We start from the raw sequence: 10,754 nt of genomic DNA, 5'->3' as shown, positions 1-10,754 counted from the left end.
GTGGTCGCGGCGCCTAATTCGACTTCCAGCGGCCGGCGAGCTCGCGCACCCGCCCGGCACATCCGGGAGCCCGTGCGCACGAGCCAAGTGGCCGAAAATAGCCCCCGCCGAGCGGATCGGCTGTTTATAAGCACCGCGGAGGTGGTCGCGGCGCCTCATTCGACTTCCAGCGGCCGGCGAGCTCGCGCACCCGCCCGGCACATCCGGGAGGCCGTGCGCACGAGCCAAGTGGCCGAAAATAGCCCCCGCCGAGCGGATCGGCTGTTTATAAGCACCGCGGAGGTGGTCGCGGCGCCTCATTCGACTTCCAGCGGCCGGCGAGCTCGCGCACCCGCCCGGCACATCCGGGAGGCCGTGCGCACGAGCCAAGTGGCCGAAAATAGCCCCCGCCGAGCGGATCGGCTGTTTATAAGCACCGCGGAGGTGGTCGCGGTGCCTCATTCGACTTCCGGCGGCCGGCGAGCTCGCGAACCCGCCCGGCACATCCGGGAGGCCGTGCGCACGAGCCAAGTGGCCGAAAATAGCCCCCGCCGAGCGGATCGGCTGTTTATAAGCACCGCGGAGGTGGTCGCGGCGCCTCATTCGACTTCCAGCGGCCGGCGAGCTCGCGCACCCGCCCGGCACATCCGGGAGGCCGTGCGCACGAGCCAAGTGGCCGAAAATAGCCCCCGCCGAGCGGATCGGCTGTTTATAAGCACCGCGGAGGTGGTCGCGGCGCCTCATTCGACTTCCAGCGGCCGGCGAGCTCGCGCACCCGCCCGGCACATCCGGGAGGCCGTGCGCACGAGCCAAGTGGCCGAAAATAGCCCCCGCCGAGCGGATCGGCTGTTTATAAGCACCGCGGAGGTGGTCGCGGCGCCTCATTCGACTTCCAGCGGCCGGCGAGCTCGCGCACCTCTCCGGCACATCCGGGAGGCCGTGCGCACGAGCCAAGTGGCCGAAAATAGCCCCCGCCGAGCGGATCGGCTGTTTATAAGCACCGCGGAGGTGGTCGCGGCGCCTCATTCGACTTCCAGCGGCCGGCGAGCTCGCGCACCCGCCCGGCACATCCGGGAGGCCGTGCGCACGAGCCAAGTGGCCGAAAATAGCCCCCGCCGAGCGGATCGGCTGTTTATAAGCACCGCGGAGGTGGTCGCGGCGCCTCATTCGACTTCCAGCGGCCAGCGAGCTCGCGCACCCGCCCGGCACATCCGGGAGGCCGTGCGCACGAGCCAAGTGGCCGAAAATAGCCCCCGCCGAGCGGATCGGCTGTTTATAAGCACCGCGGAGGTGGTCGCGGCGCCTCATTCGACTTCCAGCGGCCGGCGAGCTCGCGCACCCGCCCGGCACATCCGGGAGGCCGTGCGCACGAGCCAAGTGGCCGAAAATAGCCCCCGCCGAGCGGATCGGCTGTTTATAAGCACCGCGGAGGTGGTCGCGGCGCCTCATTCGACTTCCAGCGGCCGGCGAGCTCGCGCACCCGCCCGGCACATCCGGGAGGCCGTGCGCACGAGCCAAGTGGCCGAAAATAGCCCCCGCCGAGCGGATCGGCGGTTTATAAGCACCGCGGAGGTGGTCGCGGCGCCTCATTCGACTTCCAGCGGCCGGCGAGCTCGCGCACCCGCCCGGCACATCCGGGAGGCCGTGCGCACGAGCCAAGTGGCCGAAAATAGCCCCCGCCGAGCGGATCGGCTGTTTATAAGCACCGCGGAGGTGGTCGCGGCGCCTCATTCGACTTCCGGCGGCCGGCGAGCTCGCGCACCCGCCCGGCACATCCGGGAGGCCGTGCGCACGAGCCAAGTGGCCGAAAATAGCCCCCGCCGAGCGGATCGGCTGTTTATAAGCACCGCGGAGGTGGTCGCGGCGCCTCATTCGACTTCCAGCGGCCGGCGAGCTCGCGCACCCGCCCGGCACATCCGGGAGGCCGTGCGCACGAGCCAAGTGGCCGAAAATAGCCCCCGCCGAGCGGATCGGCTGTTTATAAGCACCGCGGAGGTGGTCGCGGCGCCTCATTCGACTTCCAGCGGCCGGCGAGCTCGCGCACCCGCCCGGCACATCCGGGAGGCCGTGCGCACGAGCCAAGTGGCCGAAAATAGCCCCCGCCGAGCGGATCGGCTGTTTATAAGCACCGCGGAGGTGGTCGCGGCGCCTAATTCGACTTCCAGCGGCCGGCGAGCTCGCGCACCCGCCCGGCACATCCGGGAGCCCGTGCGCACGAGCCAAGTGGCCGAAAATAGCCCCCGCCGAGCGGATCGGCTGTTTATAAGCACCGCGGAGGTGGTCGCGGCGCCTCATTCGACTTCCAGCGGCCGGCGAGCTCGCGCACCCGCCCGGCACATCCGGGAGGCCGTGCGCACGAGCCAAGTGGCCGAAAATAGCCCCCGCCGAGCGGATCGGCTGTTTATAAGCACCGCGGAGGTGGTCGCGGCGCCTCATTCGACTTCCAGCGGCCGGCGAGCTCGCGCACCCGCCCGGCACATCCGGGAGGCCGTGCGCACGAGCCAAGTGGCCGAAAATAGCCCCCGCCGAGCGGATCGGCTGTTTATAAGCACCGCGGAGGTGGTCGCGGTGCCTCATTCGACTTCCGGCGGCCGGCGAGCTCGCGAACCCGCCCGGCACATCCGGGAGGCCGTGCGCACGAGCCAAGTGGCCGAAAATAGCCCCCGCCGAGCGGATCGGCTGTTTATAAGCACCGCGGAGGTGGTCGCGGCGCCTCATTCGACTTCCAGCGGCCGGCGAGCTCGCGCACCCGCCCGGCACATCCGGGAGGCCGTGCGCACGAGCCAAGTGGCCGAAAATAGCCCCCGCCGAGCGGATCGGCTGTTTATAAGCACCGCGGAGGTGGTCGCGGCGCCTCATTCGACTTCCAGCGGCCGGCGAGCTCGCGCACCCGCCCGGCACATCCGGGAGGCCGTGCGCACGAGCCAAGTGGCCGAAAATAGCCCCCGCCGAGCGGATCGGCTGTTTATAAGCACCGCGGAGGTGGTCGCGGCGCCTAATTCGACTTCCAGCGGCCGGCGAGCTCGCGCACCCGCCCGGCACATCCGGGAGCCCGTGCGCACGAGCCAAGTGGCCGAAAATAGCCCCCGCCGAGCGGATCGGCTGTTTATAAGCACCGCGGAGGTGGTCGCGGCGCCTCATTCGACTTCCAGCGGCCGGCGAGCTCGCGCACCCGCCCGGCACATCCGGGAGGCCGTGCGCACGAGCCAAGTGGCCGAAAATAGCCCCCGCCGAGCGGATCGGCTGTTTATAAGCACCGCAGAGGTGGTCGCGGCGCCTCATTCGACTTCCGGCGGGCGGCGAGCTCGCGCACCCGCCCGGCACATCCGGGAGGCCGTGCGCACGAGCCAAGTGGCCGAAAATAGCCCCCGCCGAACGGATCGGCTGTTTATAAGCACCGCGGAGGTGGTCGCGGCGCCTCATTCGACTTCCAGCGGCCGGCGAGCTCGCGCACCCGCCCGGCACATCCGGGAGGCCGTGCGCACGAGCCAAATGGCCGAAAATAGCCCCCGCCGAGCGGATCGGCTGTTTATAAGCACCGCGGAGGTGGTCGCGGCGCCTCATTCGACTTCCAGCGGCCGGCGAGCTCGCGCACCCGCCCGGCACATCCGGGAGGCCGTGCGCACGAGCCAAGTGGCCGAAAATTGCCCCCGCCGAGCGGATCGGCTGTTTATAAGCACCGCGGAGGTGGTCGCGGCGCCTCATTCGACTTCCAGCGGGCCGCGCACTCGCGCACGCCGCCCGGTTCAAATTTTCTAAGTGCAACGCACAATGAGATGCATGAGAAACGGCCTTGGTTACCATCACATTTGAAGCGATGAATACGAAGTTAAATTTTATGACTCGGTGTATAAGTCGAGGTCAATTTTTTTCGGTCGATTTTGGATCGAAAAAGGTCGACCAATACACCGGCAAATACGGTATATATATTTATTATAAATGTAGTATTTATTTATATAGATTTATTGTTTATTTATATATATAAAGGCAGGTCCGCAAAAATATTTCTGACGCGTAGCCGGTCCCAAGCGCAAGAAAGGTTGGGGACCACTAGTCTAAAAGAATCTGGCCGTAACTGGAATAGGGTTCTACGCGAATGCCCAACGGAAAAGTGAAGTGCACAAAACCTGCATTTGGCTGTATCAAAATAAAAGTCATGAAAAAGGTAAAAACACTACATGGAAGCGCAATGTGTTGTGCTGGGTTCTTTTACAAGTAAAGACTGCTGCTTTGAGTTCACAGGGAGCCATGCTCTTTATTCACTGTACATAGAGGTTTTGAACTCGTGTTGTAGTTTCAGTGTCGGAGTTCAAACTAGGCTTGCAGTTTCCGAATGCCATTCGTGATGGGTGTTGTAAAAAGGTCTTGGCTTAAACGATTGAAGTGCACATAAGAAAAAAAAAAAAAAAAAAGAGCTTGAAGTGCACATAAGAAAAAGAAAAAGCTTACAGCACCTGGTATTCCCAGGCAGTCTCCCATCCAAGTACTAACCAGGCCCGACCCTGCTTAGCTTCCGAGATAAGACGAGATCAGGCGTTCTCAGGGTAGTATGGCCGTAAGCCGTGAGGTGACCCAACATTTTGCATTTTATAGACACAATCGCCCCTCAAACTAGCGAGCGAGCCAATGAAGCCTTCAAAACTGCTTCGGCACATGGAGACCAAGCATCCTGCATTAAAAGACAAACCTTAACCACTTCGGGTTTCATTGTCTCCGATTACGCCTGGATGGGACCGGCTCGTTTCTGAGAAACAAGCTCGGTGCTCCCAATAATTCAACGTAATGGTGACTTTTATTTTTATGTGGTTTACATTTGTTTTTATGCCAGTCGTATCATTTTATTTAATCGTATTTACCGTATTTGCCGGTGTACAGGTCGACTCGGTGTATAAGTCGACCACCTAAAATTCGACGGAAATTTACGATTTTATGATATATCCTTTGTATAAGTCGAGCTCAATTGTTGCATTATATTAAACTTCAAAATTCAATATGCGAAATTTATTGACGAAATGTGTTCAAATTCTGGGAGGCCGTGCGCATGCTGCTGTTTATAAGCACCGCGGAGGAGATCGCGGCCGGCGAGCTCGCGCACGCCGCCCGGCACCAACGGGAGGCCGGAAATAGCTCCAAGCCGAGCGGATCGGCACTTTATAAGCACCGCGGAGGAGATCGCGGCGCCTCATTGGACTTCCAGCGGCCGGCGAGCTCGCGCACCCGCCCGGCACATCCGGGAGGCCGTGCGCACGAGCCAAGTGGCCGAAAATAGCCCCCGCCGAGCGGATCGGCTGTTTATAAGCACCGCGGAGGTGGTCGCGGCGCCTCATTCGACTTCCAGCGGCCGGCGAGCTCGCGCACCCGCCCGGCACATCCGGGAGGCCGTGCGCACGAGCCAAGTGGCCGAAAATAGCCCCCGCCGAGCGGATCGGCTGTTTATAAGCACCGCGGAGGTGGTCGGGCGCCTCATTCGACTTCCAGCGGCCGGCGAGCTCGCGCACCCGCCCGGCACATCCGGGAGGCCGTGCGCACGAGCCAAGTGGCCGAAAATAGCCCCCGCCGAGAGGATCGGCTGTTTATAAGCACCGCGGAGGTGGTCGCGGCGCCTCATTCGACTTCAAGCGGCCGGCGAGCTCGCGCACCCGCCCGCCACATCCGGGAGGCCGTGCGCACGAGCCAAGTGGCCGAAAATAGCCCCCGCTGAGCGGATCGGCTGTTTCTAAGCACCGCGGAGGTGGTCGCGGCGCCTCATTCGACTTCCAGCGGCCGGCGAGCTCGCGCACCCGCCCGGCACATCCGGGAGGCCGTGCGCACGAGCCAAGTGGCCGAAAATAGCCCCCGCCGAGCGGATCGGCTGTTTATAAGCACCGCGGAGGTGGTCGCGGCGCCTCATTCGACTTCCAGCGGCCGGCGAGCTCGCGCACCTCTCCGGCACATCCGGGAGGCCGTGCGCACGAGCCAAGTGGCCGAAAATAGCCCCCGCCGAGCGGATCGGCTGTTTATAAGCACTGCGGAGGTGGTCGCGGCGCCTAATTCGACTTCCAGCGGCCGGCGAGCTCGCGCACCCGCCCGGCACATCCGGGAGGCCGTGCGCACGAGCCAAGTGGCCGAAAATAGCCCCCGCCGAGCGGATCGGCTGTTTATAAGCACCGCGGAGGTGGTCGCGGCGCCTAATTCGACTTCCAGCGGCCGGCGAGCTCGCGCACCCGCCCGGCACATCCGGGAGGCCGTGCGCACGAGCCAAGTGGCCGAAAATAGCCCCCGCCGAGCGGATCAGCTGTTTATAAGCACCGCGGAGGTGGTCGCGGCGCCTAATTCGACTTCCAGCGGCCGGCGAGCTCGCGCACCCGCCCGGCACATCCGGGAGGCCGTGCGCACGAGCCAAGTGGCCGAAAATCGCCCCCGCCGAGCGGATCGGCTGTTTATAAGCACCGCGGAGGTGGTCGCGGCGCCTCATTCGACTTCCAGCGGCCGGCGAGCTCGTGCACCCGCCCGGCACATCCGGGAGGCCGTGCGCACGAGCCAAGTGGCCGAAAATAGCCCCCGCCGAGCGGATCGGCTGTTTATAAGCACCGCGGAGGTGGTCGCGGCGCCTCATTCGACTTCCAGCGGCCGGCGAGCTCGCGCACCCGCCCGGCACATCCGGGAGGCCGTGCGCACGAGCCAAGTGGCCGAAAATAGCCCCCGCCGAGCGGATCGGCGGTTTATAAGCACCGCGGAGGTGGTCGCGGCGCCTCATTCGACTTCCAGCGGCCGGCGAGCTCGCGCACCCGCCCGGCACATCCGGGAGGCCGTGCGCACCAGCCAAGTGGCCGAAAATAGCCCCCGCCGAGCGGATCGGCTGTTTATAAGCACCGCGGAGGTGGTCGCGGCGCCTCATTCGACTTCCAGCGGCCGGCGAGCTCGCGCACCCGCCCGGCACATCCGGGAGGCCGTGCGCACGAGCCAAGTGGCCGAAAATAGCCCCCGCCGAGCGGATCGGCTGTTTATAAGCACCGCGGAGGTGGTCGCGGCGCCTCATTCGACTTCCAGCGGCCAGCGAGCTCGCGCACCCGCCCGGCACATCCGGGAGGCCGTGCGCACGAGCCAAGTGGCCGAAAATAGCCCCCGCCGAGCGGATCGGCTGTTTATAAGCACCGCGGAGGTGGTCGCGGCGCCTCATTCGACTTCCAGCGGCCGGCGAGCTCGCGCACCCGCCCGGCACATCCGGGAGGCCGTGCGCACGAGCCAAGTGGCCGAAAATAGCCCCCGCCGAGCGGATCGGCTGTTTATAAGCACCGCGGAGGTGGTCGCGGCGCCTCATTCGACTTCCAGCGGCCGGCGAGCTCGCGCACCCGCCCGGCACATCCGGGAGGCCGTGCGCACGAGCCAAGTGGCCGAAAATAGCCCCCGCCGAGCGGATCGGCGGTTTATAAGCACCGCGGAGGTGGTCGCGGCGCCTCATTCGACTTCCAGCGGCCGGCGAGCTCGCGCACCCGCCCGGCACATCCGGGAGGCCGTGCGCACGAGCCAAGTGGCCGAAAATAGCCCCCGCCGAGCGGATCGGCTGTTTATAAGCACCGCGGAGGTGGTCGCGGCGCCTCATTCGACTTCCGGCGGCCGGCGAGCTCGCGCACCCGCCCGGCACATCCGGGAGGCCGTGCGCACGAGCCAAGTGGCCGAAAATAGCCCCCGCCGAGCGGATCGGCTGTTTATAAGCACCGCGGAGGTGGTCGCGGCGCCTCATTCGACTTCCAGCGGCCGGCGAGCTCGCGCACCCGCCCGGCACATCCGGGAGGCCGTGCGCACGAGCCAAGTGGCCGAAAATAGCCCCCGCCGAGCGGATCGGCTGTTTATAAGCACCGCGGAGGTGGTCGCGGCGCCTCATTCGACTTCCAGCGGCCGGCGAGCTCGCGCACCCGCCCGGCACATCCGGGAGGCCGTGCGCACGAGCCAAGTGGCCGAAAATAGCCCCCGCCGAGCGGATCGGCTGTTTATAAGCACCGCGGAGGTGGTCGCGGCGCCTCATTCGACTTCCAGCGGCCGGCGAGCTCGCGCACCCGCCCGGCACATCCGGGAGGCCGTGCGCACGAGCCAAGTGGCCGAAAATAGCCCCCGCCGAGCGGATCGGCTGTTTATAAGCACCGCGGAGGTGGTCGCGGCGCCTCATTCGACTTCCAGCGGCCGGCGAGCTCGCGCACCCGCCCGGCACATCCGGGAGGCCGTGCGCACGAGCCAAGTGGCCGAAAATAGCCCCCGCCGAGCGGATCGGCTGTTTATAAGCACCGCGGAGGTGGTCGCGGCGCCTCATTCGACTTCCAGCGGCCGGCGAGCTCGCGCACCCGCCCGGCACATCCGGGAGGCCGTGCGCACGAGCCAAGTGGCCGAAAATAGCCCCCGCCGAGCGGATCGGCTGTTTATAAGCACCGCGGAGGTGGTCGCGGCGCCTCATTCGACTTCCAGCGGCCGGCGAGCTCGCGCACCCGCCCGGCACATCCGGGAGGCCGTGCGCACGAGCCAAGTGGCCGAAAATAGCCCCCGCCGAGCGGATCGGCGGTTTATAAGCACCGCGGAGGTGGTCGCGGCGCCTCATTCGACTTCCAGCGGCCGGCGAGCTCGCGCACCCGCCCGGCACATCCGGGAGGCCGTGCGCACGAGCCAAGTGGCCGAAAATAGCCCCCGCCGAGCGGATCGGCTGTTTATAAGCACCGCGGAGGTGGTCGCGGCGCCTCATTCGACTTCCGGCGGCCGGCGAGCTCGCGCACCCGCCCGGCACATCCGGGAGGCCGTGCGCACGAGCCAAGTGGCCGAAAATAGCCCCCGCCGAGCGGATCGGCTGTTTATAAGCACCGCGGAGGTGGTCGCGGCGCCTCATTCGACTTCCAGCGGGCCGCGCACTCGCGCACGCCGCCCGGTTCAAATTTTCTAAGTGCAACGCACAATGAGATGCATGAGAAACGGCCTTGGTTACCATCACATTTGAAGCGATGAATACGAAGTTAAATTTTATGACTCGGTGTATAAGTCGAGGTCAATTTTTTTCGGTCGATTTTGGATCGAAAAAGGTCGACCAATACACCGGCAAATACGGTATATATATTTATTATAAATGTAGTATTTATTTATATAGATTTATTGTTTATTTATATATATAAAGGCAGGTCCGCAAAAATATTTCTGACGCGTAGCCGGTCCCAAGCGCAAGAAAGGTTGGGGACCACTAGTCTAAAAGAATCTGGCCGTAACTGGAATAGGGTTCTACGCGAATGCCCAACGGAAAAGTGAAGTGCACAAAACCTGCATTTGGCTGTATCAAAATAAAAGTCATGAAAAAGGTAAAAACACTACATGGAAGCGCAATGTGTTGTGCTGGGTTCTTTTACAAGTAAAGACTGCTGCTTTGAGTTCACAGGGAGCCATGCTCTTTATTCACTGTACATAGAGGTTTTGAACTCGTGTTGTAGTTTCAGTGTCGGAGTTCAAACTAGGCTTGCAGTTTCCGAATGCCATTCGTGATGGGTGTTGTAAAAAGGTCTTGGCTTAAACGATTGAAGTGCACATAAGAAAAAAAAAAAAAAAAAAAGAGCTTGAAGTGCACATAAGAAAAAGAAAAAGCTTACAGCACCTGGTATTCCCAGGCAGACTCCCATCCAAGTACTAACCAGGCCCGACCCTGCTTAGCTTCCGAGATAAGACGAGATCAGGCGTTCTCAGGGTAGTATGGCCGTAAGCCGTGAGGTGACCCAACATTTTGCATTTTATAGACACAATCGCCCCTCAAACTAGCGAGCGAGCCAATGAAGCCTTCAAAACTGCTTCGGCACATGGAGACCAAGCATCCTGCATTAAAAGACAAACCTTAACCACTTCGGGTTTCATTGTCTCCGATTACGCCTGGATGGGACCGGCTCGTTTCTGAGAAACAAGCTCGGTGCTCCCAATAATTCAACGTAATGGTGACTTTTATTTTTATGTGGTTTACATTTGTTTTTATGCCAGTCGTATCGTTTTATTTAATCGTATTTACCGTATTTGCCGGTGTACAGGTCGACTCGGTGTATAAGTCGACCACCTAAAATTCGACGGAAATTTACGATTTTATGATATATCCTTTGTATAAGTCGAGCTCAATTGTTGCATTATATTAAACTTCAAAATTCAATATGCGAAATTTATTGACGAAATGTGTTCAAATTCTGGGAGGCCGTGCGCATGCTGCTGTTTATAAGCACCGCGGAGGAGATCGCGGCCGGCGAGCTCGCGCACGCCGCCCGGCACCAACGGGAGGCCGGAAATAGCTCCAAGCCGAGCGGATCGGCACTTTATAAGCACCGCGGAGGAGATCGCGGCGCCTCATTGGACTTCCAGCGGCCGGCGAGCTCGCGCACCCGCCCGGCACATCCGGGAGGCCGTGCGCACGAGCCAAGTGGCCGAAAATAGCCCCCGCCGAGCGGATCGGCTGTTTATAAGCACCGCGGAGGTGGTCGCGGCGCCTCATTCGACTTCCAGCGGCCGGCGAGCTCGCGCACCCGCCCGGCACATCCGGGAGGCCGTGCGCACGAGCCAAGTGGCCGAAAATAGCCCCCGCCGAGCGGATCGGCTGTTTATAAGCACCGCGGAGGTGGTCGGGCGCCTCATTCGACTTCCAGCGGCCGGCGAGCTCGCGCACCCGCCCGGCACATCCGGGAGGCCGTGCGCACGAGCCAAGTGGCCGAAAATAGCCCCCGCCGAGAGGATCGGCTGTTTATAAGCACCGCGGAGGTGGTCGCGGCGCCTCATTCGACTTCAAGCGGCCGGCG

General features: G+C 62.9%; 2 non-coding genes across 2 annotated transcripts; both read right to left on the bottom strand.

Moving 5' to 3' along the window:
* Nucleotides 1-4,421: 4,421 nt before the first annotated feature.
* On the bottom strand, nucleotides 4,422-4,540 carry LOC125980273 (5S ribosomal RNA). Its single transcript, XR_007485587.1, has one exon. It is a non-coding gene; the product is annotated as a 5S ribosomal RNA (ribosomal RNA).
* Nucleotides 4,541-9,568: 5,028 nt separating this feature from the next.
* On the bottom strand, nucleotides 9,569-9,687 carry LOC125980280 (5S ribosomal RNA). Its single transcript, XR_007485593.1, has one exon. It is a non-coding gene; the product is annotated as a 5S ribosomal RNA (ribosomal RNA).
* Between the last annotated feature and the right edge of the window lie 1,067 nt (nucleotides 9,688-10,754).

This window comes from Syngnathus scovelli, chromosome 13 (assembly GCF_024217435.2).
Source record: "Syngnathus scovelli strain Florida chromosome 13, RoL_Ssco_1.2, whole genome shotgun sequence".
In the NCBI taxonomy this organism is placed as follows: domain Eukaryota; kingdom Metazoa; phylum Chordata; class Actinopteri; order Syngnathiformes; family Syngnathidae; genus Syngnathus; species Syngnathus scovelli.
This window is presented reverse-complemented; position numbering and strand designations above follow the sequence as displayed.